At 37.2% G+C, this 23,831-nt stretch overlaps 1 long non-coding RNA gene across 1 annotated transcript in view; it reads right to left on the bottom strand.

The window, feature by feature from the left end:
• Positions 1-23,831, bottom strand: part of LOC132680978 (uncharacterized) — a 134,479-nt gene that overhangs the window by 105,211 nt on the left and 5,437 nt on the right. The window lies entirely within an intron of this gene.

The raw sequence follows: 23,831 nt of genomic DNA on the forward strand, positions 1-23,831 counted from the left end.
TTTTCAACGTAAACAATGGAAGTCAGAAGACAATGGAAGCAGATCAGGAAAACACTTGGGAAAAAATCCTATCAATTTTTAATTCAATCTCCAACAAAAAATATTATTAAAAATGAAGGAAAAATAGACATTTTTATATAAACAAACAGTAAAGGGATGGGGAAGGAAAAATGATCCTAGATTGAAGCACAGATACCTGGGAAGTAATGAAGAGCAACATAAATATGTGAATAAATATATGTAAATACTAACTTCATAAACAGTAATAATTTATTATAGAGCTCCTGTAGATTAGTCCACAAACTTAAAATCTCTCATCTGACACTCTGGCAATTCCACAGTCATGACTCAGTGGGAAAAGGACTAAGAAAACTTCTGAGTGTAGGGGCTAAAGGGCTGATGCCTGCATTAGGTAGCTTATATATATAAATGTGATGGGACTCTATTGTTGTCCCTGAGACACATTTGAAAGCAAAATATCACAACTTTCAATTATCTGCTTGCATAGGACACTGTGACAGTACAGACAAAACTATAGGAGACATGAATTATGCATTTAAACTATGAGTTTCAGACTCCTTCTCAGCTAAGTATTTTATCTGGGTTTTAAGTAGAAGATTAAATTATCTTTCATTACTTTCCCTCTGGCATAGGGCAAATAATTAGTCATAGTAATAATAATGATAGCAATAACAGTAAAAACTAGCAGCAGCAAAAAATAAAATAAAATTATATATATACACACACACACACAACTCTTACCCCAAATCAGGAAAAAAGAAAAAAAAAACCTGAAGAATTTACAAATTTGTCCTATTTTGAACATTGAACCAGGGTTAAAGAGGGATATGAAAAATTTAAGCTCAGAGCTCTTGGAATGGAGAGCATTAACAAAGTTTTCTTATTATTACATTTCCCTTCTCTATTACCTTGTTAGTCATGTATTTTTATATTATCTTATTGTGGTTCTCCTAGAAATGACATATTTATCCTTAACATATTTAAGTCTAATATAAGTAAGTACTTTTGCCAATTCCCAAGAAATTCAAGGACGTTAGAACACTCTAAGTCTATTTACCTTCCTCCTCTTGTCTTACTTTCATGCTACCATGGTCAGATATATATCCCATTAGAGATATTTGCCCATTTTCCTATTGGGTTATATTTTTTCTTTATTGGGCTGTGGAATTTAATTTTTAATATTCTAGATATTAGTCCCTTTTTTAGGTTTACATATTATAAATATTCCCTCCCAATCTATGGTTTCTTTTTTTTATATAAAACAGCTTTATGGAGGTATAATTGATATACAATAAACTGCACATATTTAATGTGTACAATTTGATGAGTTTTTAACCTATCCATACACCTATGAAACCGTCACTACAATCAAGATACTGTTTCTGTATGCTTTCTGCCTCTAATTATTTTGCATTTTCTAGAATTTCATATGACAGGAATTATATAATATGTACTCTTTTTGGCCTGGATTTTTTTTACTCCGTATAATCATTTCGAGATTTATCCAGGCTGTTGCCTCATTCCATTTTATCATTTCTCTGAGAGTATCCCATTGTTCGCGCATAACATATTCACATCTTGATAGATATTTGGGTTGCTAATACTTAGTATTAGGTAGTATTTTTAACTTTATCCATTCTAGTGGGTATGAGGTAGTATCTCATTATAATTCACATTCCCGTGATGAATAATGCTATTGAGCACCTTTTGGCCTGCGTTTCAACCCAAGTGTCTGTTTTTATCTTTTGCCCATTTTTAACTGGGTTGTTTGCCTTCATATTATTGAACTGTAAGAGTTCTTTTTATATTCTCACACAACTGCTTTATCATGTAAGTGCATAGTGAATATTTTTTTTTTGCAGTCTATGACTTGTCTTTCAAATATAAAATATAAAAGTAGTTCTTTTTTTTCTTTTTTGGTTGGTTTCTTTTTTTACCCCCTGCACATCTTAGTAGCAGCAAAGCATGTTCTGAGGGTTAGTTGAGTAAATCCTGGAATCTGAGCTCAATTGTTTATGTTATCATTTGAATAAGAATAATTACTCTTCTGTGTTTCAATCAGTGAGTATTTATATAACATCTTCCTGATGTCAAGTAAAATACTGCCTAGAACAGCACAAAAGGCCCTTGGTTCATTGTCATAAAGTTGTTGGCTTTATAATATAAGCCTCTCAAATGCAGAAGGTTGTCATGTTGAAAACCTACAACTGATTTAGAGTTCACAAGTTATCAGCTCTAATTAATAAACTGAGCTCATCGTCCAAATGACAGTTTCAGAGACTATCAGAAAGCAAAGACACTCTTAACTTACTACACTTAACTTCAGGCTGCTACTGATGCTTTTAGCTATAGGAGGCCTATGTGAAAGCAATTTACTTCATACCAGGGTCCTGCAAATTTTCATCTATAACATTACTGATTTCATACCTGGTCCACGCGACTGCCCTTCTAAATTTAGTCAGTGGCCAAAATTTCCCTCCAAGAAGGCAACTATAAGTATTTGTTCTCTGGTATCAATTGCAACAATATGACACTAAGAAGGGAATCAGAAAAGAGAAAGTAAGGCGAGAAGGAAGAACATCGTCCTCCAGATACTGAGTTCTATAAGGCGGAACAAAATGACACTGTGGACTATTAAACAATCCCCAAGGAGAAAAATCCACCTTAATGGGAGGCACAAATCCATTTTTCTGTAATAACATTGGGTCAGGGTAATAATTTGAAGTGTAATATTAACTGGCATGGTTTTCCTGCCTCTAGTTTTCCTTTACTGGCCCTCATTGCCTACAGGGTAGGCAGCTAAGAGCAAGGATGTAAATAATGACAAAAGAAGTGATCTCTGGGTTTCTGAGCTTTAAAAACCACGGGTCTGGCTTAAAGAACAAAGTGAGTTTTTCCTTCTCCACTCCCAACCCTTCTCCCTACATGTACTCTTACAAGACAATTCTCTGAGCTGATAATCTCAGTTAAGGGTAAGACCCCTGATAACTAAATGCAGTTAGTGGGCCCAAATTGGATCACAGATCATTATACAAAGATTATTATTATAAAGGAAAAATGTATAAAGGACCTTGCTGAGATGACTGGAAACTTTTAGATATAGAGCTACATTAGTAATACTAGTAAAGGCATTGTGTCAATATTAAATTCCCAAATGTGACAAGGTAGAAGAATGCCTTAACCTTGGGAGATGCATGATTAACTATTTCAGGGTGAAATGGCATGATGTAAGCAACTCTCTATTGATTCAGGAGAATAAAAAGTGTGCGTGTGTGTATCCCTGTGTGTAGACAGAAAGAGATAAAGCAAATGATACAAAATCTTAACTGGTGTAGCTACATAAAAGGTATACAGTCATTAATTATATTAGTCTTACAACTTTTCTGAAAGTTGAGTTTTTGTTTTTCAGAATTAACACACTTTTTGAGATGGGAGAAAAAAAATCAGAAAAGAGAGCGAAATAGTGAGATGCTGATGGGGGGGCTCTCAGCGAAGGGGCTAATGTTTGTTGCAAAAGGGGAAATGATATAATGTTCAGATAAAATAGAGGAGACTTGTACTGTAGTTCCCAGCCAGATTTCTGGGAGGCAGTGGTCTTGCCTGGAAGAATAAGGAAAAGAGGGCTGCATGGATTGTTGAAGGCCTAGTGACCTTAAGCTAGCCAACCATATTGCCAAGGCAGAATAAACTCTGCATCATTCCAGGTACTTCAGAGGGATTTGTAAATTGTCACGATGCTACCTGCTACTCCAAGAAGAATGATGGAGAAAAAGAAACTCTCAACTTACGAAGTTTAAACCTGAAAAGACTGAATGTACCCACAACTAACTTTATGTTTTATGCCATTCAACAGAATGGGGAATTGACATTAAGATGAGGGTCCATGCTAAAAAAAAAAAAAAAGTATTCTATTTCTTGTACACTTGTGTTTGTCTTGTTGTCTGAGAGTCTATACCCACAACAGCAACATTTTCTCTCTAACAGATATTGCTTGGACATTGGTAACTTATTCCAAACCTTGAACATTGGTAATTTAATCTGTACTGTGTTCCCTAGGATTCTCTGAGGTCAGTATTAATGGACTGGGCCAAGAAGAGAGGAAAGGTGACTTCACATTTATGAATATCAAATATGAGGCCTCAGCTTTTTGCCTTCCAGCAGCCAAACTTCTCTTTTGGGAAGTGCTTCTCTGTTAAAATTACAAACACTTTCAAAATGACAAATACTTTTAAAAAGTAGTGTGTGGAAAGGCTTTCTAAAATGAAAATCCAATGTTGATGATGACACAGTTGTTTCTTTAAGCTCCGGCAAGTCACCTTGAGTACTCACAGAATTTTGGAAGAATTTATACTTAAAATTATCAGCTTAAACTGTGTTTTAAATGTCAGTCCTCTAAAAGAAGTTCAAAAATATTCCTTATAGTCTGTGTCATTAAGCTAGATTTTTACTTGGCAGTGCTCAAGTAAATTGCTCAAGGATTCTTGCAACATTAAGACAACAAACTCTTCTGTGTGGATTTTTTAGTACCTTGGGAATTCAAAGATCAAGTTGCTTAGAGACCCCATGGAATTTGCAGAAAAAGCAAACGCTAATCTTGTCATCTGTAATTAATGTTTTATCTTGCTCTGAAAATTCAGTTTGCTGGCAGATTTAGCTGCTCTTTGGAGCTGAATAATGTTTTTGCTATATCACATCCTACATGACTTTCCATCCCAAGAGTAGGTGGGGTGCTACATGATTTTCTATGGGCTCTTCTCTCTTGGGCCCAGTGTCAACCTCTTGCAGACGCCCAGGTTTCCTTTCCATCAAACTCCCTGCAGGTTTCCTAAGTGAGGCTAATGTTGGCCTGGTTTTCGTGCTTTTTATATTGGGTTCTATACTGGGGAACCAACGTGTATGTATACTTAGAGAATAGGATCAGTTGAAGATTGTGAAAATATCTGTTTAACATATTATGCAATGAAATATGAAAATATCTGTATAATTCTGGCACAATCTAAAAAATATATATTTTCCCCAGTAACCCAGACCCTTGGCCACTCAGGCTAAAGCAAGTTATATAAAGCTAACCAACCTATATGCATACACACACAGACACAGACACACAGACACGCACACACACACACACACACACACACACACGAATTTTATCATGACTAAGACATATGCTAGTTGCAACTGCTCCTGTATATTTCTACTTATTTATACTGTAACTCTTCAGGCTAAGATACACAAGTACTTGGCTAACATACAAATCAATACCCTCACCAAAACTAAAAAGAGAGAATTCATCTTCCATCTCACCCTTAAAAGAAAATTTATTAACTTCACTAAATAGCCAAAGTAGCTACAGCATCACAGTCACTCTCTCCTTCTCTCAACAATAATTTATTAAACTCCTGCTCTTTGGCCTTGCATCTTCACTGAGGATGCCACAGTGAACAAGACTGAGCGGGTCCTGCTGCTTCTGATATAACATGCTAGTGTGGGGAGAGATACAGAGAACAAGGAAAAGAATTCATAACATAATGGTCAGATGATAATAAGAGCCTAGAAGAAACTAAGGTGGAGTTATATCTTGGAGTAGCTGTAAGGCTGCCTCAGACTGAAGAATTAGGGAATGTTCCCTTGGAGGTGATTTTGGAGCTGAGAGCTTATAAGTGTTTAGGATACAACTGTGTCTTCTGATTTTGTGGGGCTATTTTATAGCTTGGCCATGAGAAAAAGACCTTATTGGTACACATTCAAATGCAGTTTTATAATAAATATCTTGTGGATGGGGCTCTATAGTATACTCTCAGTGTCAACCTTCTTCCTTTATAAGCTTCATTCTAAAATGATATTATACCACTGGAATCCACTTTGGAAATGTAAGTGGCAAGTCCAGACTCATTAGCTGTGAGTGATACAGAAATCCCAAAAAGACATTCTAGCAGAGGCTGAGCTGGCCTTTGAGAAAAAAATAATGAGTTCATTGCTGTGCCGGCTGCCATAAGCTTGCACATCTCAGCCTCTATCAGTGACCAAAATCATCCAACAAGATGACTCTTGAAGTGCTTATGATGAAGAACACCCACCAATACACCCAGGCAAGCATTCTTCATTCATATCTTCTGTGAATTCATCAGCCAGCAGTTCCCATGCTCAGGGTAAGGAGAAGATGTATTTCTTGTCAGGCAGTCTATCTACTGAAATGTGGCAGGATGCTCATAGTTTATCATCTTGCACTTCATATACCTTGTGACTTATGACTTATAGTAAACAGAAATAGCCACCTGAAGGTGTCACCATACAAAGTTCTAAAAATGTTTATAAAAGAAAAGAACAACTAGTCATATAAACTTGTGCTAGTAATTTACCCTCTTTAAATACTTTTTTTGGTATATAAAAAAGAAGAAATTTAACCAGATGAACTTTATTTCTAAATAAGTTTTAATTTTAGTTCTAATTTTCATACAGTCCTTTAGGACTCTATGGAAATGATTCAAACATTTCTTCACAAGGTAAGATATGAAACATTTTTTAAATGTTTATTTTAAGAGGGGGGAGGGGCAGAGAGAGAGAGAGAGGGAGAGAGAGAATCCCAAGCAGGCTCCATGCTGTCAGCACAGAGTCCAACTGCAGGGCTCAGTGTCACAAACTGTGAGATCATGACCTGAGCCAAAATCAAGAGTTGGACGTTTTACTGACTAAGTCACACGGGTGCCCTTATAACATTCTTAAATGCAATATAAAATAACACCTGAGCATTTTGAATAGACTATCCATTGGGAATATGCTTGCCTTCAAGTTATGAAAGAGTTCATGGTGGCTTAAACAAATAAGGTTTTATTTTTCCCACAGAACAAGAAGTCTGGAGATAAGCTTCAGCTGTCTTAGGTTCAATACTACCACATGTTAGGGTCAGAATATCTTTTGATTTGGCCCTCATATGTAACCTGAAGTTCAAAAAGTGGCTACTACAACTGCAAAAATCATGCCCTCACAACAGGCTAAAAGCTTGAAGAGGAAAGCAGTGCCAGTTAGGTTTGCTCTTCCTACAAGGAAAAGAAAACATTTTGTAGGGGCTTATGAAGCCACCAGCCCCTTTGGTCTCTTCTGTCCCATGGTCAACTCTAGGTCCAAGGATGGCTATGAAAGTGAGTATCCAGCTTCTCCAATCTGCAAAAAGTGGAGATCCCATCAATGGCTATTTGGTCAGCCAAGTAACTGTGTCAATTATAATCATTTCAGTATTATATCTTCATATGCCTACAATCTCCTTAATTACGACTCATAGGATAGTTACATAGGGTTTTATTAAAATATAGATGTATAGCCAACATTAAACTATTGAATAATTGAAATTTAGGAAGGTACTGGCTTGTAGGAAACGTTAGACGAGAAAACCAATACCATTTGAGTCAAAAAGGAATGTCTCAAAACAAATTAAGGCTAAAACTTGGCTGATTTTTATTTTTTTATTTTTAATGTTTATTTATTTATTTTGAGAGTGGGGGGAGGGGCAGAGAGACAGAGAGATGGAGAATGAGAATCCCAAGCAGGCTCCGCATTGTCAGTGCAAAGCCTGATGTGGGGCTCAATCTCACAAACCTTGAGACCATGACCTGAACTGAAATCAAAAGTCGGACGCTTAGCCAACTGAGCCACCAGGTGCCCCAAAAGTTCGCTGATTTTTAAAAAACACCTTTTTAATTGTTAAAAAAAATACAAGCTTACTGTACAAGAATCTCAGATTATAAGGAATTATAAAGAAGAAAGTGGAAGTCACCTACAAGTAATCCCTGATATATCTTGGCATAAACTCTTTCCAATTTTTTCTAAGCATTCCACATATCTTCTTCCTTCCTCCACTCTATTCTTCCAATAATCATGCTAGATTCTCCTGAAATCTACTTTCCTCTACTAAAGACACCCATGCCCCTTTCCATAAACTGGTTGTGTTATATTCCACATGTACAGACTCACACAAGACTGCCTGGGTGTCACCCCTACTCTGCCACTTGGCAGCTGCATAAACTTGGGTAAGTTACTCGACCTCCTTGTGTCTCACTTTCCTCATCTTTAAAATGAGATAATAATACTATCTATACAGAGAATGCTTGTGAAAACTAAATGAGTTAATCCCTATAATGAACTAGTACAGTGGCAAGCAAATAGTAAGTGCTCAATAAATGTCAGCTATTTTTATTTTATGGATATATGTCAACTAATTTCATTAATCTTGGCTAGTAGATATTAGTATTGTTTTAAAATATTTTATTTTATAAATGGCCCATCCATTAATATCCTTGAAAATATATCTTTGAACACATGTCCAATAATTTCCTATGGATACATTCCCTCAAATATAATTGCTGGGCCAAAGGATATCCACACCTAAAATTGACACTTACTTCCAAGCTGCCCCTTAGAAAATTTATTCCAGGTCATGCAGGAGTGCTTCTTTTTGCGTACAAGCCTGGCTATTTTTCCACATTTCCCACACCAGACACTAATTTTTGCCAAACAAGTCAGTGAAAAATCTCATTACTCTTTTCATATGCATTTCTTTCATCAGTAAAAAAGTTTAAAGATTCACAAATATTTTAAGTTATTCATATTCCTCTTTTAAAATGAATTACTTAATTATATTCTTTGAGGCTTAACAGATTATTTTATTATAGTTATTAGTTGGCCTATGTACTCTTTAAATTAAGACCAGAGGCAAGAGTGAGTCCACCCATTTTTCAAACTTTTTTTTTTTACATTATTAAGAATGCTACCAAATTTTTCTCAGGTGGAAAAAAAATACAATCAGGAGAAACTTTCAGCCTTTCTGAGATGTATATCTCAGGAAAACCTATAGAAAACAAATAAAAAAACACAAGAAACAAATGTTGGCAAGGATGTGGAGAAAAAGGAACTGCTTGTGGGAATGGAAACTGGTGCAGCCACTGTAGAAGATAGTATGGAGGTTCCTCAAAAAATTAAAAATAGAACTACCCTATGATCCAGTAACTCCACTACTGCATATTCACCCAAAGAAAATGAAAACACTAATTGGAAGAGACATATGCCCCACTATATTTATTGCGGCATTATTTACAAAAGCCAAAATATGGACACAACCCAAGTGTCCATCAACAGATGAATGGACAAAAAAGATGTGGGTATAGGGAAGGAGCCAAGATGGTGGAACAGCATGGAAGTCTTCTGTGTGTCTCATGTCCATGAAATACAACCAGACCAACACTAAACCATCCTGCACACCTAAAAAACTGATCTGAGGATTAACACAACAATCTGCATACCCTGAACCACAGAATTCAGCAGGTACATGGCATGGAGAGGTGAACATGGGGAGAGAGAAGCCATGGAGGGAGCCGCTTTTGCATGCAGAGAGGGGACAGAGATGGGGGTGGGGGGAGAATACAGGAAAAGCACCCTTCCCCAAAAGCAGCTGGAGAGAAAGTGGAAAATTGGAAACAGCCACAGGGACTGAACTAAAAAGGGAGAAAGGAGAAAGGAGAAAGGAGAGGGTTTAAATTCCATTAAGACTGTAAACAGGGGGAGCACAAAGTCTGAAACCCCGCAGCTCGATAGCTGGCAGGGCTCTGGTGGGAAGAGTGAATCCCCAGGAGCCGAATGGGGCCCGGGAGGTTCTTGGGTCACACAGGGAGAAATGGTTCCACTGCTGAAAGGCCATTTGGTAGACGCTGTGAGGCCACTGGGGCCCAGCAGACCCCAGAGAACAGAGAACAGCCACATTCGCTGGTGCTGGAACAAGGTCATTGGGGGTTAAGCCTGGTGCCAGATGTGTGTTGTGATTTTCCATAATCCCTGAGATGCTGCTGCTACACTGTCTGGCAAACTTTTTCTGGGGCAGGCTGGCACCTGGCCGTAGTCTCTGGGCATCACAGGAGCACGGTCCTGCAAGCATTCCTGGGTGCAGCCAGCACCCAGCCATTGCTCGGTGAGACACTCCACAGAGGCATGGAGCAGGTCAAAGCCGAACTCCCTCAGAAGCGGGGGACTGGGGAAGGCAGCCGCATCTGAGACAAAACTCAGGAGGTAGGTGCTGCCTGGAGCTTGGTTACAGACAGTGTGGAAGTGGGGAGTGGACAGAAGCTGAATACGAAGGACCGGTGAGGATTGCTGATCAGGGAGAAAAGAGTTCCAATACTAGAGACTGGGTAGCTGGGCAACGCCATTTTCACCACTCCCATACATGTGCATATGCACATACAAGCGCCACAACAATCCACCCCAGTAGGCTAGCAGCACCATTTAGTGGAGAACAGAGCCATTACACTAAGCCCCACCCAACTGGGCCATCGTCGCTGTTCAAGAACCCAAGTCTCACCACCAGCTTAGTTTATGGACTATAAAGAGTTTCATAGTTTGACTTCTAGGGGAAAACGAAGTAATTTCAGTCGTATTTCACTGTTTGCCGGCCCAACTCTTCAATTTTCTTTCTCTTATTTTTTCTTTCTTTTTCTCTTTTTCATTACTTTTGTTTTTCTTGAATACAGAAAGAAAAAAATTCATTTTTATTAAAAATATTTTTCTTTAATTTTATTCTACTATATTTTTTACTTTTGTGTAATTTTTTTCAAATTCTATTTTACTTCCATCATTTCATTTTAGTCTACTTCAGTGTATTCATTTTTTCAAATTTTCAAGTGATTTCTTTTTTTTTTCTTTTTTCCCCTCTTTTCTCTAATCTATCAAGCCACTTTCAACACCCAGACCAAAACACACCTAGGATCTAGCATCATTTATTTGATTTTGTGTGTGTGTGTTTTTAATTTTTTAATTTTAATATTTTTTAATTTTAATTTTTACAAAAAAATTAATGTTTATTTATTTTTGAGACAGAGACAGCATGAGTGGAGGAGGTGTGGAGAGAGAGAGGGAGACACAGAATCTGAAGCAGGCTCCAGGCTCTGAGCTGTCAGCACAGAGCCCGACATGGGGCTCAAACCCACGAGCTGTGAGATCGTGACCTGAGCTGAAGTCAGACACCCAATCGAGCCACCCAGGCATCCCTAATTTTATTTTTTTTTAATTTTAATTTTTTCTATCTCATTAATTCCTTTTCACCCTTCAAAATGACAGAATGAAGGAATTCACCCCAAAAGAAGGAGCAGGAAGAAATGACAGCCAGGGACTTAACCAACACAGATACAAGCAAGATGTATGAACCAGAACTTAGAATCACGATAATAAGAATACTGGCTGGAGTCAAAAATAGATTAGAATCCCTTTCTGTGGAGATAAAAGAAGTAAAAGCTAGTCAGGATGAAATAAAAAAATACTATAACTGAGCTGCAATCTTGAATGGATGCCGTGGCAGCAAGGATGAATGAGGCAGAACAGAGAATCAGCAATATAGAGGACAAACTTATGGAGAATAAGAAAGCAGACAAATAGAGGGAGAATAAGACAAAAGAGCATGATTTAAGAATTAGAGAAATCAGTGATTCATTAAAAAGGAAAAACATCAGAATCATAGGGGGTCCCAGAAGAGGAAGAGAAAGAAATGGAGGTAGAAGGGTTATGTGAGCAAATCATAGCAGAAAACTTTCCTAACCTGGGGAAAGACACAGATATCAAAATTCAGGAAGCACAGAGGACTCCCATTAGATTCAACAAGAACTGACCATCAACAAGGCATATCATAGTCAAATTCACAAAATACTAAGGCAAGGAGAGAATCATGAAAGCATCAAGAGGAAGAAAAGTCCTTAACCTACAAGGTAAGACAGATCAGGTTTGCAGCAGACCTATCCACAGAAACTTGGCAGGCCAGAAAGGAGTGGAAGGATATATTCAATGTGCTGAATCAGAAAAATATGCAGCCAAGAATTCTTTATCCAGCAAGGCTGTAATTCAAAATAGAAGGAGAGATAAAAAGTTTCCCAGACAAACACAAATTAAAGGAGTTGGTGACCACTAAACCAGTGCTGAAAGAAATTTTAAGGGGGACTCTGAGGGGAAAAAAGACATACATATATACATACATACATACATACATACATACACACATACATAAATACCAAAAGCAACAAAGATTAGGAAGGGCCAGAGAACACCACCAGAAACTCCAACTCTACAAGCAACATAATGGCAATAAATTTGTATCTTTCAGTACTCACTCTAATCGTCAATGGACTCAATGCTCCAATAAAAAGACACAGAGTAACAGAATGGATAAGAAAACAAGATCCACCTATATGCTGTTTACAAGAGACCCACTTTAGACCTAAAGACACCTTTAGATTGAAAGTAAGGGGATGGAGAACCATCTATCATGCTAATGGTCAACAAAAGAAAGCCAGAGTAGCCATACTTATATCAGACAATCTATACTTTAAAATAAAGACTGTATCAAGAGATGAAGAAGGGCATTATATCATAATTAAGGGGTCTATCCACCAAGAAGACCTAACAATTGCAAACATTTATGTGCCAAATGTGGAAAAACCCAAATATATAAACCAATTAATCACAAACATAAAGAAACTCATTCATAGTAGTACCATAATAGTAGGAGACTTCAACACCCCACTCACAGCAATGGACAGATCATCTAATCAAAAAATCAACAAGGAAACAATGGCTTTGAATGACACACTAGACCAGATGTACTTAATAGATATATTTAGAACACTTCATCCTAAAGCAGCAGAACATACATTCTTCTCCAGTGCACATGGGACGTTCTCCAGAATAGACCACATACTGGGACACAAATCAGCCCTCAGCAAGTACAAAAAGATCAAGATCATACCATGCATATTTTCAGACCACAATGTTAGGAAACTCAAAATCAACCACAATAAAAAATTTGGAAAGGTAACAAATACTTTGAGACTAAAGAACATCCTACTAAAGAATGAATGGGCCAGCCAAGAAGTTAAAGAAGAAATTAAAAAGCATATGGAAGCCAATGAAAATGACAACATCACAACCCAAAACCTCTGGGATGCAGCAAAGGCAGTCATATGAGGAAAGTATATAGCAATCCAGGCCTTCCTAAAGAAGGAAGAAAGATCTCAGATACACAACCTAAACTTATACCTTAAAGAACTGGAAAAAGAACATCAAATAAAACCCCAAACCAGCAGAAGACAGGAAATAATAAAGATTAGAGCAGAAATTAATGCTATCGAAACCAAAAAAAACAGTGAACAGATCAATGAAACCAGAAGCTGGTTTTTTGAAAGAATTAACAAAATTGATAAACCACTAGCTAGCTTGATCAAGAAGAAAAAGGAAAGGACCCAAATAAATAAAATCAGGAATGAAAGAGGAGAGATCACAACCAACACATCAGAAATAAAAACAATAATAAGAGAATATTATGAGCAATTATATGCCAATAAAATGGGCAATCTGGAAGAAATGGACAAATTCCTAGAAACATATACACTACCAAAACTGAAACAGGAATAGAAAATTTGAACAGACCCATAACGAGTAAAGAAATCGAATTACTAATCAAAAATCTCCCAAAAAAGCAAGAGTCCAGGGCCAGATGGCTTTCCAGGGGAATTCTACCAAACATTTAAGGAAGAGTTAGCACCTTGTCTCTTGAAGCTGTTCCAAAAAATAGAATGGAAGGAAAACTCCCCAACGCTATGACACCAGCATTACCTTGATTCCAAAACCAGACAGAGACCCCACTAAAAAGGAGAACTATAGACCAATTTCCCTGATGAACATGGATGCAAAAATCCTCAATAAGATATTAGCCAACCGGATTCAATAATACATTAAAAAAATTATTCACCATGACCAGGTGGGATTTATACCTGGGAGGCAGGGCTGGTTCAATATCTGCAAAACAATTAACATGATTCATCACATCAATAAAAGAAAGGACAAGAACCATATGATTCTCTCAATAGATGCAGAGAAAGCATTTGACAAAATACAGCATCCTTTCTTGATAAAAACCCTCAAGAAAGTAGGGATAGAAGGATCATACCTCAAGATCATAAAAGCCATATGCTAATATCATACTCAATGGGGAAAAACTGAGAGCTTTCCCCCTAAGGTTAGGAACAAGACAGGGATGTCCACTCTCACCATTGTTATTCAACATAGTATTAGAAGTCTTAGCTTCTGCAATCAGACAACACAAAGAAATAAAAGGCATCCAAATTGGCCAGGAGGAGGTCAAACTCTCACTCTTCACAGATGACATGATACTCTATGTGGAAAACCCAAAAGATTCCACCAAAAAACTGCTAGAACTGATTCAGGAATTCAGCAAAGTTGCAGGATATAAAATCAATGTACAGAAATCGGTTGCATTCCTATTCACCAACAATGAAGCAACAGAAAGAGAAATCAAGGCATCAATCCCATTTACAATTGCACCAAAACCATAAAATACCTGGGAATAAATCTAACCAAAGAGGTGAAAAAATCTATACACTGAAAACTATAGAAAGCTTATGAAATAAATTGAAGAAGACACAAAAAAATGGAAAAGATTCCATGCTCCTGGATAGGAAGAACAAATATTGTTAAAATGTTGATATTAGCCAAAGAATTCTACATATTCAACGCAATCCCTATCAAAATAACACCAGCATTCTTCACAGAGCTAGAACAAATAATCACAAAATGTGTATGGAACCAGAAAAGACCCTGAATTAGCCAAAGCAATCTTGAAAAAGAAAACCAAAGCAGGAGGCATCACAATCTCGGACTTCAAGCTATACTACAAAGCTTCAAGACAGTATGGGACTGGCACAAGAACAGACACTCAGTTCAATGGAACCGACTAGAGAACCCAGGAATGGACTCACAAACGTATGGCCAACTAATCTCTGACAAGGCAGGAAAGAATATCCAATGGAATACAGTCTCTTCAGCAAGTGGTGCTGGGAAAACTGGACAGTGACATGCAGAAGAATGAACCTGGACCACTTTCTTACACCATACACAAAAATAAACTCAAAATGGATGAAATACCTAAATGTAAGACAGGAAGCCATCAAAATCCTCAAGGAGAAAGCAGGCAAAAACCTCTTTGATCTTGGCTGCAGCAACTTCTTACTCAACATGTCTCTGGAGGCAAGGGAAACAAAAGCAAAAATGAACTACTGGGACCTCATCACAATAAAAAGCTTCTTCACAGCAAAGGAAACAATCAGCAAAACTAAAAGGCAACTGACAGAATGGAGAAGATATTTGCAAACAACATATCAGATTAAAGGGTTAGTATCCAAAATCTATAAAGAACTTATCAAACTCAACACCCAAAAAGCAAACAATCCAGTGAAGAAATGGGCAAAAGACATGAATAGACACTTCTCCAAAGAAGACATCCAGATGGCCAACTGACACATGAAAAAATGCTCAACATCACTCATCATCAGGGAAATACAAATCAAAACCACAATGAGACACCACCTCATACCTGTCAGAATGGCTAACATTAACAACTCAGGCAACAACAGATGTTGGCAAGGATGCGAAGAAAGAGGATCTCTTTTGTATTGCTGGTGGGAATGCAAGCTGGTGCAGCCACTCTGGAAAACAGTATGGAGGTTCCTCAAAAAACTAAAAATAGAACTACCCTATGACCCAGCAATTGCACTACTAGGTATTTATCCAAGGTATACAGGTGTGCTGTTTCGAAGGGATATATGCACCCCAATGTTTATAGGAGCACTATAAACAATAGCCAAAGCATGGAAAGAGCCCAAATGTCCATCAGTTGATGAACGGATAAAGAAGATGTGATATATATATATGTATATGTATATATACATATATAAATGTATACACACACACACACACACACACACACACACACACACACACACACACACACAATGGAATATTACTCGGCAATGAAAAAGATGGAAATCTTGCCATTTGCAACTATGTGGAGGGTATTATACTAAGCGAAATTAGTCAGAGAAAGACAAATATCATATGACTTCACTCATACGAGGACTTTAAGAGACAAAACAGATGAACATAAGGGAAGGGAAGCAAAAATAATATAAAAACAGGGAGGGGGACAAAATATAAAAGACTCTTAAATATGGAGAACAAACAGAGGGTTACTGGAGGGGTTATGGAAGGGGGATGGGCTAAATGGGTAAGGGGCATTAAGGAATTTACTCCTGAAATCACTGTTGCACTATATGCTAACTAATTTGGATGTAAATTAAAAAAAATAAAATTTAAAAAAAAAAAAAGAAAAGAAATGGTCCCTCCCTGATACAGACAATAAATACCAGAAGATTGATTCAAAAAAAAAAAAAAAAGATGTGGTATATATACAATGGAATATTCCTCAGCCGTAAAAAATAATGGAATCTTGCCAGTTGCAACAACATGGATGGATCTAGAGAGCATAATGCAAAGTGAAATAAATAAGTCAGTGAGAGAAATACAAATACCATATGATTTCACTATATGTGGAATTTAAAAAACAAAACAAAGAAAAAAAGAGTCAAACAAAAAAACCTAGACCTTAAATATAAAGAACACACTGGTAGCTGTCAGAGGAGAGGAGGTAGGGGGATGGGTAAAATAGGTGGACAGGATTAAGAGTACACTTACTGTGATAAGCACCAAGTAATGTATAGAATTGTTGAATCAATTTTAAATTAATTTATTCAAAAGAAAATTAAAATAATTACTGAGAACCTACTATGTGCCAGTCACTGTGCTGGCAATATAAAGTCCCTGTTCTAATAAAGCTTACATTAAAATAAAGGAAGGCAAACAATAACCAAATAAATGTGTATTATTATGCAAGGTGGTAAGTGTTGTTACAAAGAATAAAGCAAAGAGGAAAGAGACTAATAAGTGATATGGGGTGGGTACTACTTTATGTTTATTAATAACACTTTTGATTTATATTTCTTAAAAACAATCAAGTTACTTTAATTTTGAATTACAGGCATTCCAACTTCTCAGTGCACCTGAGTTTGGGGATGGCTCTCTAGTCTTTAGCATGTCCTTGTTTCCATCCAGCTCTACCTATTGCTGGAGAATACTGGACACTATGGAGTATTAGCAAGAGATGGACTCAACGGCCGAAGAGCTGGCCATCTCCATCAATAAGATCTTGAACACACTAGTGTTGACAACAATTAAACAGTGTAAAATATGAACAAATATTTATAGTTTGCACAATACTAATAAATAACCAATTACAATCTTCATGAAATGGACAGCAAAGTCACATGGAAGCATCCAGCTCACTGGACAGTGCAAGCAGCATGGTAAAATGCAGCTGCTGAGGTTCTGTGGGCAGCTGCCAACTTCCTGAGCATTCTGTCATCCAGAGCTTGGTCTAAAAAGCAAGGTCTGGGTAGGAGTGGGACAAATGAGCTAAAAGCTTTGAAGGGCCTTAAAACAGATCTGTTTAAACCAAGCATTGATGAAGAAGCTTTTAGACTCTAAATCTGAAATCCAGCCAGACCCTTACCAACAGTTCCTCCTCATTCACTAGTAGCTGTAACAGCAATCGCAATGGAAGCAAATGCCTAGGAAATAGTCATAAACCGGTTCTTTGGCCATTAGCACTGATAATGCAGCCAGGGGGATTCAGCGTTCACCTAAGGTGACTGGCTCATGAGTCCCTACAATGTAAGTAAACTTTCACGTGCATGTGGGCACATACAAATGTGGATGCACATGCAAGGTGATCTGTGTACATGGGAATTCTTTTCCAGGAAGAAGTTCTATAGACTTCATCAGATTCTCAAAGGAGACGGTGACCCAGTAAAGCTTGGGTCAAGGATCAGCCTCCTGTACCTTAAGTTGAAATATCTAATTCAGCCACGAAAGACTATCTTAGTTAGCATTAATGCCATGGAATTAATGCCACACTAATCCTAGCATGCTGACAATCTCTCTCAGAGTTACAAAACGTCTCAAACCTTGTGAGTTCAGTCTCCTGGACAGGATGGCAAAATAATGTTTATTATGTATGAAGACCTATGTTAGGCACTTTTAAAAACACATCACTGTGTTAGGTATCTATTGCTGCACAGTAAACCACCCCAGACTTAGTAGTGTTATTTACTCATGATTCTGTAAGGTCGGCAACTTGGATTGGGCTCAGGTGGGCAATTTTTGGAGGTTTGGAATCCTACAATATCACGTTTTTCACATTCATTAGTCAAGGCACGTCCCAAGACTGGAAACAGACTCCACTTCCTAACTGGAGGAGACACCAAGTCATATCGCAATTCACATTATACACAGAAGAATCATTGCGGCAATTCTGCAAACAATCTACTATATCTGCATGGTGAAGAATTTATGGTTAAATAATGTCTGACATTTTCTCAAAAAGTCTCAGAAAAAAATTGATGGGGTAGTAATTGAAACAGAAATAGCAAAAAGAGATCATTGTTAAAACTTGATGATGGGCAAATGCAATTATTTACATTAGTCTCCCTAGCATTTCTTTTTGATTTTTTTCTTTGGATTTCCATCTTTCTGCTTACATTGCCCATCTGTTCTTGCATGCTGTCTCTTTTATCCAAGAGAGCCCTTAGCATATTAATCATTGCTGTTTTAAATTCTCAGTCTGATAATTGTAACATCCTGCCATGTCTGGTTCTGATGCTTGCTCTATCTCTTTAAACTGTGTGATATGTTTTGTTTGTTTGTTTGCTTTTTACTTTTGGTATGCCATGTAATTTTTTTCTTGATAGCCAGATATGTTTTGGGGTAAAGGTATTGTTGTAAATAGGTCTTTCATAATGTGGTAGTGGCTGGGGAGAGATACTCTATAGTCCTATGATCAGGTTTCAGTCTTTTAGTGAGCCTATGTCAGGACTGTGAACTTCACAAGTCTTTCTCAGTTTCTTTTCTCCCCTGTTAGGTGGCACAAGGTGGCTGGACCCAGCTGAAATTGGGTATTTCCCTTCCCCAGGTCAGTTAGGCTCTGATGATACCTTGCCAGGTTAGGCTCTGGTTAACTAGCTGCTCCTGATGGCAGGTCTTGTTAAGAAGAGAGTGCTCCAGCATATTTCAAACTTGTTTATTTTCCCCTCCTTTTGCTAGAAGCATGATGGGATTTTTCTCCCATATTTACCATGGGAATCTGGTAAATCTCACAATATTGTTGTGTGTGTGTGGGGGGGGGGTAGTCCCCTTATGCCTGCATCTCCCTGTTGTGTGTTTTTTTTCTTTTTTTCAGAGAGAGAGAGAGAGAGAGAGAGAGAGCAGAGGAAGGGCAGAGGTGGTGGGGAGACACAGAATCCAAAGCAGGCTCCAGGCTCTGAGCCGTAAGAGCTGTCAGTACAGAGCCGGACATGGGGCTTGAACTCACGAGCCGCGAGAACATGACCTGAGCCAAAGTCGGACGCTTAACTGACTGAGCCACCCAGGCACCCCCTCCCTGTTGTTTTTAACTCTGAGACTTGTCTGCATTGAGCCTCCAGCAGTTCGTCAATTATGATTTGGGTTTTCCTACCTGGCACTTGTTCCCCCACTGGTACCTGCTTATAAGTCTCTGTTCCAGGAAGTCATGCCTCCCTGTATTCATCTCTCTGACTCTCCAATCTTGAGGGCAGTGGTATGTCCTGCATCTTCCCCACTTTTACATATCCTAGAAGAGTTATTATTTTTTAAGTTTGTTTGACTTTTACTTGTTAGAACAAGAGAGGCAACTTCCAAGTTCCTTACATGCAGAACCAGGAACCAAGGTCACATTAGTCTCTACTTTTGTGTCTGTTTGCAATATTTTTAATAAAAAGGTTAAAATTAAATTAACATGCTCTCAGTTAATCTTTACAATAATTCTCCTCTCCCCTTTTATTATATGAGGACATTGAGATAGGGAGCAGTCACATGACTGGCCTTTATTAAGGTTACACATTAACTAACAGTGGCTCACTGTTATTTATTACAGATGAACTATGTGCCAGCACCTTTCCAATCATAATGCATATCAGATCTCATTCAATCCTCACAGCACTATGTACTAGTTGGTATTATTGTCTCTATTCTGTGATGAGAAAACAGAAACACCATGAGGATAACAAGGTCACAGAATAAGTTATGAATGCAGGATTTGGATCCAAGAAATGTCACCCAAACCTCCACTCTTAGGCCACTCTCTATAAAGAAGTAAAGTAGAGATTAGAACCAACATTTGTCTGTCTCTGGTGGCAGGACTTACCCATTCCACCAGCTGAAGCTTTCAGAACTAGGTGCTTCCCCAGTCACGTTTATTCCACTGCCTGTCCAAGTTTCTCCCTCCCAAGTTTGCACATTGTGCTGAATATTAATACCTCACACTCACTCAGGGATCTGACTAAATTGCACAACCCATTTTCTACTTGGGAGACTCTTTTATTTTTTTCTGCTAAATAATGTAATCTACCTGTAAGTGTTTCATAAAGTATAAGGCAATACAAAAACTTTACTTATTCTCCAACCTAAGTAGCATTTTAAACCTACAACTTTTTGAAAAGTTATTTTAAAAGACTTTTAAAAGAAGCCAAAACTTGTGTTAAGGTTGCTCTTTGGAATTTTCTTTACTCACATCTGCAACTGTAAATGTGTTTTATTTTATACCTATGTCATTGTAGGGTTAGAAGCAAGAAGACTCATGAGTGAGAGGGAGTTTGACTATAAAAGTTTGTTTCCAGGAATCACTTAAGAAGAACTGCATGGAACAGCCTGAGATTTTTCAATTACTCTTCCTTCTAAACTGAAGTACTCTTTTGTCACTTAGATTCTAAGTACTCTCCTGGCTGTGTGTCAGAGCCTCAGCATTCCCAGCCAGAGCTCATCACTCTGACTCTGAGAAAGAAAATATGAAATTTACTTTGGTAAATTATACTTAGTGGGGAAAACAGGAGGGAGGAAATTTCATGCCTGTGTTATGTGAAGTATCACTAGGCCTTGTCGAAGGGCTCTTTTGTCCAACTCTATAAGCAGAAGCAGTTCCACATCCCAACTATATTAGGAAGGTTTATAGATACAGCTAGCAGATTAGAGGTAAGTGTGTGTGTGTGTGTTAGTGCTGACTTAGATATTAAAAGAGGTTATGATTTATCTGAAAACATAATAAAAATTTAAAAAGGGAACAGTCTTGCTAAGAGCTAACTGCTGATAGAAAAACTTGATGCACTATTTTATTGAGATTCATAATTAAAATAGGTTATCTGGAGTCCTAAAATATCGTCTTGTAAGATGGGTGTGTGTCCCTTCTCATGATAAAGGGAAAGTAAGTAAAATGGTGCTTTTCTAGCAGACAAAAAACACTGGATGTATTTTTCAATACTATTCTCTCAAGCATCCTGCCTTTGCAGAAAGGACATTAAAGGACTGAGGACAGTAATTGTTCAATCAACACCGAGCTATGCAATATTCTCTGATGCTTCATCTTCTTAAGAAATCAAAATTAAAAAGCGTGAGAAAGTAGACTGATCCTTATTTTTAAACTTAGTATTTTCAAAATATATAGAGAGAGGTAGAAGGAAAGGGGAGGGAGAAGGATATATATATATATATATATATATATATATATATATATATATAGAGAGAGAGAGAGAGAGAGAGAGAGAGAGAGGGAGAAGAGAGACAGTGGCAAGTTCCTTACAGACAAGCTCTTTAATCACCCAGATCTCAAACTTAGTGATTACAATAAAACATAAAACAGTCAAATATTTAATAAAAACACAGTCAGAACTTGACCTCTAATACTCATAGGTGCATTGTATATATCAGGTTTCCCAGAAACAGGAGTCATAAAAACAGGTTACTTATAAAGAAGTATTTTCTCTCTCCATCCAAGTAAATTCTTCCCCTGGTAACCATGCAGCTGTTGCAGTAGCCTTTAGATGTTGGGTGCAAATTTCCTTTACATTTCCTAACACTAGACAAAAGTAAATCAAAATCTGAATTTTCCTTAGCTTTCAGAATTTCAAAAAAAAAAAAATTTTTTTTTGACAAGTCCATGCTAGAAGATTGGGCTAAGTCAATTAGCCAGATACTGTAAAGGATCATGATTCAGAGGGTTGGAACTGCTGGATTTTCAATTTTAAAGTCAGCGTTACTCAGCCTGGAATGCACTCTAGGTCACAGCCCTCAGCACATGCCCCTTGCAATCATGGCCACCAGACATTTTTCTTTCACTGTGGGAAAGTGTCAAATCCTTTCTCTTTGTGTGTGCATGTTTGAGTCACAGGAAATGGTCTTTACATCCCATTCATAGGACTGAATGAGGTGTGAGAACATTTTACTTTCATATAAGTGTTTCATGTCTTTATTAAGCTGTATTTGCCTTTGTTTCTTTTATATAACTGTTTTAAAATTCTAACAATTATAAAAATGATATAGATTCATTATGGAAAATTTGGACAAACAGAAAATAACAGGAAAGAAGTAGGGAAGCTATCTAAAATTATGCAAAGACAAATATTGTTAGCATTTCCTATTGTTTGGAAGTCTTTTAAAATTAAACTATGAATTATAAACTTTTTATTATTAAGGGTCATTTTCATATTTTCAAGTAAAGTACCTATGAAATGATTTATAATTTCATCATAAATAATTTTGATAACTATGAAGTGCATAGGTATGACAAAGTTGTAATAATTTTTATTGTAAATAATGTTTATTAGAATAACAATGAAAACTGAGAAATAAACCCGAAACTGTATCTATATAATTAGAGGCAATTAAGCATAAAAGAAATAACACTGGCTTTGGTTAAAGTCAAAAGAGATGGATTTAGGCCCAGCTTTGACACAAATCTATAGCGTGATTAAGAATAAATGGCTTTACTTCTCTTAAATTCAGTTTCATCTGTCAAACAAAGGGGGTGGATTTTATCCCTAAGGTACTTCCTTGTGTTAAGTTGTCTGATACTAGGTGGAGTCAGCAGTTGAACATCTCATTGCCAGATTTTACCTTCACAGGCAATCACTTCTGAACATTCAAATTATTTAGTTCTGTTGTCCATTTATAAATAAGCTTATCCAGATGATCTCTTTAATTCCCATCAATGAAAACACAGCCAAAGAAGAAAATTAACTTAAGAGTTATTCTGTTAGTCATAAATTCATTCACACTTTAAGCAGACTAAATTGACATAGGACAGAAGTGACTTTTAGAGCTACAATACAGTCAAGTTCTTTGCTCAAGCAAAGTATCAGATAATCTCTAACAATATTAAAAAACATTTATATAAGAATCACAGAATCAACTTGAAAGACATTGGAGCAATAATATAATCTAGTCTAGCCTCATATCATAGATGATAAATTCAAATATATATAGGAACCATAAATAAAGGTACAATAAATGTCTCCTTATATCTCACCTATTTCACTGAATAAATAAAACCAATGATTCAGTGACAGGCACTACAGTAAACTGGAAAACATGTGTCCAGAAAAATACAAAGGTGTTGCCATGAGAATGTGGGCACAGCATAACCAAATCTGAATTTTCAAGAGAAGCTGGCAATCCAAATTTCTATGTGCGTGAGCATTTGTGTGTGTGTGTGTGTGTGTGTGTGTGTGTGTGTGTGTGTGTGTGTGTAAATTCTCTGGTTCCTAATTTTGGCTCAAAGGTGTTTTACCCCCCTTTTCCTGCACTATGTGCGCCAAACAGTGGGCCATCAATTTGTAAACCTCCAACTAACATAGAAAAGTTGACTTCCTCCATTTTCTGGAATGCATGCTGCATAGACATGGTACTGAAGCATTCAGGCAAAAAGTGGAAGACCAAGCTAACCATTTGGGTAAGGGAGGACTTAACTTCTATTGCCCTAAAACATGCTCAACATTTAGACTCAAGAAGATCAATTTTAAAACCAT

Source organism: Panthera onca, chromosome A1 (genome assembly GCF_046562875.1).
Source record: "Panthera onca isolate mPanOnc1 chromosome A1, mPanOnc1 haplotype 2, whole genome shotgun sequence".
NCBI classification, from domain to species: domain Eukaryota; kingdom Metazoa; phylum Chordata; class Mammalia; order Carnivora; family Felidae; genus Panthera; species Panthera onca.